We start from the raw sequence: 7,797 nt of genomic DNA, 5'->3' as shown, positions 1-7,797 counted from the left end.
CCATGATCAATCACTTTCTCTCAGAGCAAGGCGAGTGGTGTGTTCTGGATTACAGACTCTTCCTCAAAGAGCCGTGTTGAGCAGGAGAACGAAAGGAGACAGAACAGCTGAACGTGTGCGGGGAGAATCACTGCCTGCTCTGATCTCTCTCTCTCTAACGCTGCATGCAGTCTGAATACTGACCCATATTTACATGCAAATGTTGATGGCCAGCAAACTCAAGAGAAGCCAGGTACCATCTCACTCACGAGTCTCAAACAATTCTCATGGGAATATAATGCTTTAAACTTAAATTTATTTAAATATGGAAATCATACATATTAGTTTGCTTTTATCACAGTTAAGTGGATTTTAAAATATTTGTTTTTAATCAGAAAATGTTTGACCTATAAAAAATGTGGAATATAGATTCTTAGATTGTTTTATTAAAAGTGCACACACTAATGATTTTCTGGACAAACTGTTCGAGGACAGATTAATTCATTTCTCTATGAGTCTCCCAAGAGTAAAAGAAAACAAAAAAACGGAATTCAATAAATTATTTCATATGTGTTCCAATTACTTTGCTAAAGCCAGAAAGGCTGTTTCAACCACTAACAAGTCAAGCCCACGATTCTAGTATGGCCTTAGGGCTTAATTTTATATGTGGGTGTTCTTAGAGAGCCTGGGGCTAATTGTCACACTTTATATTACAGTGAATATTTTTCAAGGTGAAATTATTTTTAAAGAAAGTTTGAGTATAGACCAGCTTTAAAGCCTTAGCTAAAAAAAGCTATTGAACATTGCCACCATCACTGACCAGGAAAAAAAAAAGATAGCAGTCATGTAACACAAGCTTACCCACATACCATATGTTGTTACGATGGAAACCTGCTATTTATTCACACTTACTTGAGCAGAATGCCTTAAAAAGAATGTTTCGAGAAGCTTATTTTACAACATGAACCACATTATAAGAGTATAAAAATGTTTAAAATGTATTGTCAGCTACAGAAACTGTTTGTTCGTGAATCTTACAAAACATGTCTGGGTAATTTTTCAACAACCAAACAATAAATAAATATTTTTTGCTCAATGCTACACTATGTAACTTTTTTGGTTCGAACTTAAAGGGGTCATATGATGTTGCTAAAAAGAACATTATTTTGTGTATTTGGTGTAATGCAATGTGTTCATGTGGTTTCACGAGTTCACACTTACATATAATTTGAAGGGGTAAGTTTAATGCGTATTTGGCGTGCTGTCCGGGGGGAAGGCTCCGAGCTCGGAGTTCGGCCCGAACCCAGAGTACTCCCCCCCTATGTAAGTGCTTAGGACTAGAAGCGTGGAGAAGGGGTGGTGGAGGGGTGCTGCAAACTGTCAATGGAATGAGGTGAGACTGCTGAGTGTATATATACCTCTTACCATTGATTGCTGAGTGCTCTCCACTTGTGTTAATTATCTGAACGAGCTCCTCCCGAACTTTGTTAATAAAACATCATTTCACGAGTTCACACTTACATATAATTTGAAGGGGTAAGTTTAATGCGTATTTGGCGTGCTGTCCGGGGGGAGGGCTCCGAGCTCGGAGTTCGGCCCGAACCCAGAGTACTCCCCCCAAAAGGCTAAACGGCAGAGGACAGCCGCCGAACAAAAACCCCCCAAATGAGTGCCGAGTTTGGCGGGCTGGTATCTCGAGAAAGGGTCTGGATGTTTGCCCAGGGGGGCCCGTGATGGTGGCTCACTGTGCCTGGACTGACGGGCCCTGCTGGCCTGCAACGGGGAGCAGTTGTAATTTGGAGCGACCGTTCGGGAGAGTTTGCGCCTTCTTTCTCCGCTGTGAGACCAATGCTCGCTGGACAGAAAGAGGAAACAGGAAAGAGGAAAAATGAGAGCTTGACCGGGAGATTTTCTCACACTGCGTCCGCTGTGAGACCAAATGCTCGCTGGACGAAAGAGAAAACGTAACTGCTCTACCGGGAAAGTTCTCATTGCGTCCGCTGTGAGACCAAATGCTCGCTGGACAGTAAGAGAAAACAGGAAAGAGGAAAATGAAAGCTTGACCGGGAGATTTTCTCACACTGCGTCCGCTGTGAGACCAAATGCTCGCTGGACGAAAGAGAAAACGTAACTGCTCTACCGGGAAAGTTCTCACTACGTCCACTGTGAGACCAAATGCTCGTTGGACAGTAAGAGAAAACAGGAAAGAGGAAAATGAGAGCTTGACCGGGAGATTTCTCACACTGCGTCCGCTGTGAGACCAAATGCTCGCTGGACGAAAGAGAAAACGTAACTGCTCTACCGGGAAAGTTCTCACTACGTCCACTGTGAGACCAAATGCTCGTTGGACAGTAAGAGAAAACAGGAAAGAGGAAAATGAAAGCTTGACCGGGAGATTTTCTCACACTGCGTCCGCTGTGAGACCAAATGCTCGCTGGACGAAAGAGAAAACGTAACTGCTCTACCGGGAAAGTTCTCACTACGTCCACTGTGAGACCAAATGCTCGCTGGACAGAAAGAGGAAACAGGAAAGAGGAAAATGAGAGCTTGACCGGGAGATTTTCTCACACTGCGTCCGCTGTGAGACCAAATGCTCGCTGGACGAAAGAGAAAACGTAACTGCTCTACCGGGAAAGTTCTCACTACGTCAACTGTGAGACCAAATGCTCGCTGGACAGAAAGAGGAAACAGGGAATAGGAAAAAATGGGAGCTTGACCGGGAGATTTTCTCACACTGCGTCCGCTGTGAGACCAAATGCTCGCTGGACGAAAGAGAAAATGTAACTGCTCTACCGGGAAAGTTCTCACTGCGTCCGCTGTGAGACCAATGCTCGCTGGACAGAAAGAGGAAACAGGAAAGAGGGAAAATGAGAGCTTGACCGGGAGATTTTCTCACACTGCGTCCGCTGTGAGACCAAATGCTCGCTGGACGAAAGAGAAAACATAACTGCTCTACCGGGAAAGTTCTCACTGCGTCCACTGTGAGACCAAATGCTCGCTGGACAGAAAGAGGGAACAGGAAAGAGGAAAATGAGAGCTTGACCGGGAGATTTTCTCACACTGCGTCCGCTGTGAGACCAATGCTCGCTGGACGAAAGAGAAAATGTAACTGCTCTACCGGGAAAGTTCTCACTGCGTCCGCTGTGAGACCAAATGCTCGCTGGACAGAAAGAGGAAACAGGAAAGAGGAAAATGAGAGCTTGACCGGGAGATTTTCTCACACTGCGTCCGCTGTGAGACCAAATGCTCGCTGGACGAAAGAGAAAACGTAACTGCTCTACCGGGAAATTTATGTCTCGCTGGACAGAATTATAAAAATTTTTTTTTTTTTTTTTTTTTCTTCTCTCTCCCGGGTTTTTAATCAATGAGGGTTTGGTGAGCTTTTTTAATGTGGAATCGGTTGGTCCTGATATAGCTTTGGAAAGCATCTGAGGACCATCTCCCGAGGGCTTGGATTTGCTGTTGGGAGAGGCCTTTTTGGGCTGCTGAAGTTGCTGCCCCAATACGGAAAGAGTGACTTGAAAAATTCTTTACTGGAATGCCTGACTGTTGGAGAACAGATTTGAGGTGTTTCTGGAACCAAAAACGTGTCACAGGTTTTTTGGATTCGTCTATGAATAGGGGTTCCAGAGGAGATTTAGCCTGAGAGTTTCTCCATTGCAAATATGCCAGAATTGACTGGTATGGTTGGATTGGCGAAGAGAGGTTAAAGATGTAGATGAAATGACCTTTTTTGGTTTGGTCGGTCTTACTTTGTTTAATCAAATATGAAATTGTTTCACCATCTAGTACTGATAAATCTGAGATGGTGGGGTGGATTTTTGGGTCGAATTTGGAAGTGATGGCGAGTTCCGAGCATCTAAGAAAACCAAAAAAGGCTAGGATAAACATGGCATCGAGTGTGCGAGCGGTACTGATTGGCTGGTAGCCTGTGCGGAGGCCGTGAATACATTTGGTGAGAATGTCTAGCGTTATGGGTTGTCTGGCGTCGGGACGGGTGGGCTGGGATCTTTGAATCCCTTTGATCAGGAGGGAGGTTTGTGAATTGTTTATCTCAGGGGAAGGAGCGCCGTACATCAATTTATGGAAAAACTGGATGCCGCTCAAGTAACCTTTGATGGACCCGACTTGAAGGCCCTTAACGCTATTAAGGTAGGAAATAAAAGAGTTGATTGAGAGAAGAGAAAAATCAGGGAAAGGCATGTTATAAGAGACATGGAATGTTTTGAAACATCTCCAAGCAGTCACGTAGGATTGGAGAGTCCTGGGAGAAACTGCTTGGAGGATAGTGTCGAGCGATGCGTCAAGCAGGGGTTTTAACGGGTGGGTTACGGGAATATTAGTTCTGAATAGCGAGGTACTGGAGTTGGGAATTGATCCGCCTCTGGAGCCAGCGTCCTGAATTTCTGAAACAGAAAACGAGACAGGGAGTCAGCGATTTGGTTTTCTGACCCAGGGATGTGTTTAGCAATTATGATGAATTGGTCGCAAGCTGAAATCCAGGTGAGACGCCTTAGTAGTGGCATCAGAGCAGGTGAATGGGAACGGCCTTTGTTAATGCAATGCACTGTTGCGTCATTGTCACAATGCACTAAAATGCTACTAGCAGCCCATTCTTTCCCCCACAGAAAAGCTGCTACTACGAGAGGGTAAAGCTCGAATAGAGCTGAGGATTGGGATATATCCTGGAGCTGCGGTGGCCACGGAGCCGCGAACCAACGACCTTGAAAAAATCCCCCGAAACCGATTGAGGGGGCGGCGTCTGTAAACAGTTGGATATCGGTCGGGGACGAAACAAGGTTGCTATAGAAAAAGGATAGGCCGTTCCACTGGTTTAGAAATGTTAACCATAGCCTAAGTTCGTCGCGACATGCTTGAGTTATAGAAATGAGGTCCTCTAGCGAGTGGACGGAGGATGCGAGTGAGAGGAGGTGCGATATGAAGGGGCGGCCCTGCGGAATGATGCGCATTGCGAAGTTTAAATGGCCGAGCAGGGATAGGAGTTCGCGTTTTGAACAATTAGATTTTTTAAGGAGAGTAGAAGAGACGACAATTATTCGATCAATTTTGTCTTTGGGCAGGGATGCTTGGAATTTGTCTGAATCCAAATTAATTCCTAGGAACTCAATGGATGTTGCAGGGCCCATGGTTTTTTCCTCTGCGATTGGAATTCCTAGCTCAGAAAAAACGTTTTGGACCGTGAGGATGTGCGCGGCTGGGATGGCATTGGGAGACGAGATTATTAAAAAATCGTCTAGCAGGTGAATGAGGTGGGGAATGGCGTAGTTGTTCGACAAAATCCAGCAGACGGCTTCTGATAGCATGTCGAAAATTTTAGGGCTGCTTTTGCATCCGAAGGTTAAACGCACTGCAAAATAATATTTCCCGAGCCAGCGAACTCCAAATAAGTGCCATGAATCTGGATGGATGGGCATTACTTTGAAAGCAGATGTAATGTCGATTTTTGCAAGCCAAGCACCCCGACCTGCGATTTTGATCATGTCGATGGCCTGATCTATGTCGTGGTATTTCAGCGAAAATTCATCGAGAGGAATCAAGCTGTTTATGCTTGGGAACGGGGAATTGTGCGGGGCTGACAGGTCGATTATTAGGCGTTTTTTACCCGAGAATTTTCTTGTAGCCACTCCGATGGGGCTGATACGAAACAGATTAAATGGAGGATTGTCAAACGGACCAATCATGAAGCCTGACTCAACTTCTTTTTTGATCAGTTTGCTTACGACTTCAGGTTCTATGAGGGCGGATTGAAGATTATTACATGTGATGTTTTGGGAGAGCGGGCATTCTAAGCCGGGTTTAAATCCGTTTTTTAGACCGGACAGCAGATAATGAGTAAATTCAATGTCCGGGTGATGAGCTAGTTCGAATTGCATGCGTGAAGTATTTACAGGAGTCGCCAAATAATTTTTGGATTTTTTATTCACAGATTTGTAAACTGGACATACAATGCGGGCATGAGCGCCGCCACAGAAACTACAAATGTGCATGAACCGGCAGCGCGATCTGTTACATTTACCCGCGTTGAAATGATTACAAGGATGTCTGCTTTCGTCGAAAGCGGAATCCTGGTTTGCGCTGGTGGTTGCTGCACGAGGCACGTAGCTGGTGGATTTAGAGGTGCTTGATCCCGGGTAGGGAAGAGAGGAAGGGTTAACCTGCGGGCACGACGCGGTCGTGTGCGCTACTGACCTGCAGACTGCGCAAGAAATGTTTTTGCAACCTAAAAACACCCTGCTGTGGAGATCCTGGTCGAGTGCGCCCCAGTATGTGCACTGGTTCCACTGTGCGACTCGCACGGCACTTTTGGCTGAAAACAGTTTATGGTATGTGAAAAAATGCCCACCCCCATAGGACAGCGCAAGTTCGGCTATGATTGCTTGATAATCATTCAGTTCGCGCCGCCTGTGGGGGAAAGCTGAACAGATGATTTCAGTGTAACGGGAAAAAGCAATTGAAAATTCAGAAAATGAAAGAACGCGAGATGAGTGAGTGTTTGTGTTTTTTAGGGTAACGGAGAAATCCCCGCAATCTATTTGGCGGTCTGGTTCAGCTGCGGGGAGTAGAGAGAGAAGGGAGGAAAGGTCTACATCCGCACCTGAGAGGATCTGTGCGTGGATGTTTTGGGATACTGCTGGTGGTTCCATAGCGACGGCGTTGGACGGAACGGGCATCGGTGTTGCTGTGAACAGAGAATAAGGTGATTTATGTTGTAAAACAGAACTGGGAAGGGTATAAGCCGGGTCTGCAAATGACGGCGGCGGCCTCGCGCTTGGATGACCTGCTGTGGTTTGAAAAGGAAAGTTAGTTGGAGGATATGGAGGAATAGAAGGATTATATGATGAAAAATTAGCTTGAGCTGCAAGCGGAGGCGGGCCCGTGCTTGTTTGAGCTACTGGAGCTGCAGGCCACTGAAAGTGGGCGGGGTTGTAACCTGTTGGGTGAAACTGTTGGAGTGGTTGGACCTGTGCTGCTAGCGGTGATAGCCTCGCGCTAGTGTCTGTGACAGGAGCTGGAGGCCACTGAAAAGGAAAAGGGTTATAAACAGCGGGAGTATGAAACTGAGTGGTTGTGGGGAGGCCGCTGGGCCCGGCTGTATGCGGCGCTGTGGCAGCAGAAGCCGTGGTGGAGGGCTGAGCCTCATTGAGAGGTGGGGGTGCCATGGCGGAATCTGGTGCGCGGCCCAGGCTCGCTGAAGGCTTGTTGCTGCGTTTTGATGGGCGAAGCGATCCGGATCCTGTGCGGGAAGATGACGGTGGTGATTGGGCAGGCGATTTTTGGGCCCTGCGGGCTTTGCTCTGCCTGTGGGTCGTCTTGGGAGTTGACTGTAAGGAAACATACAGATCATACAGCTCCGCCTTGTTCATTTTCCGCGAAGCTTGTACGTCTGAATTCCCCAGTGCTTGTTTTAATCCCGCTACGGTCCAATTCCTGATAGGTGGGATCGTCGGGACGGCCGAGCGGTAGGAGGAAGCCGGAGAAGAAGATGGAAGTCTTGCCGGGGGCGGTGAAGACTGGCCGCGGCGTCTTGGTGAGCGCAGGGCTGTTCGGGCCGATGTGCGGCCGCGTGAAGAAGCCTGGGGCTCAGGTGCGACGTCCGGCGTAGGAGGTATGGTCGTGGGACCGGTGGAATGCGCAGGTGCATCCCTGGCAAAGTTTATTTCTTCGTCGGAGGAAGAGCTTAGACGTTGAGACATGCTGCAAACTGTCAATGGAATGAGGTGAGACTGCTGAGTGTATATATACCTCTTACCATTGATTGCTGAGTGCTCTCCACTTGTGTTAATTATCTGAACGAGC

This window comes from Barbus barbus (assembly GCF_936440315.1).
Source record: "Barbus barbus genome assembly, chromosome: 26".
NCBI classification, from domain to species: Eukaryota; Metazoa; Chordata; class Actinopteri; order Cypriniformes; family Cyprinidae; genus Barbus; species Barbus barbus.
The sequence above is the reverse complement of the archived record's forward strand: the minus strand, read 5'-3'. Positions refer to the sequence as shown.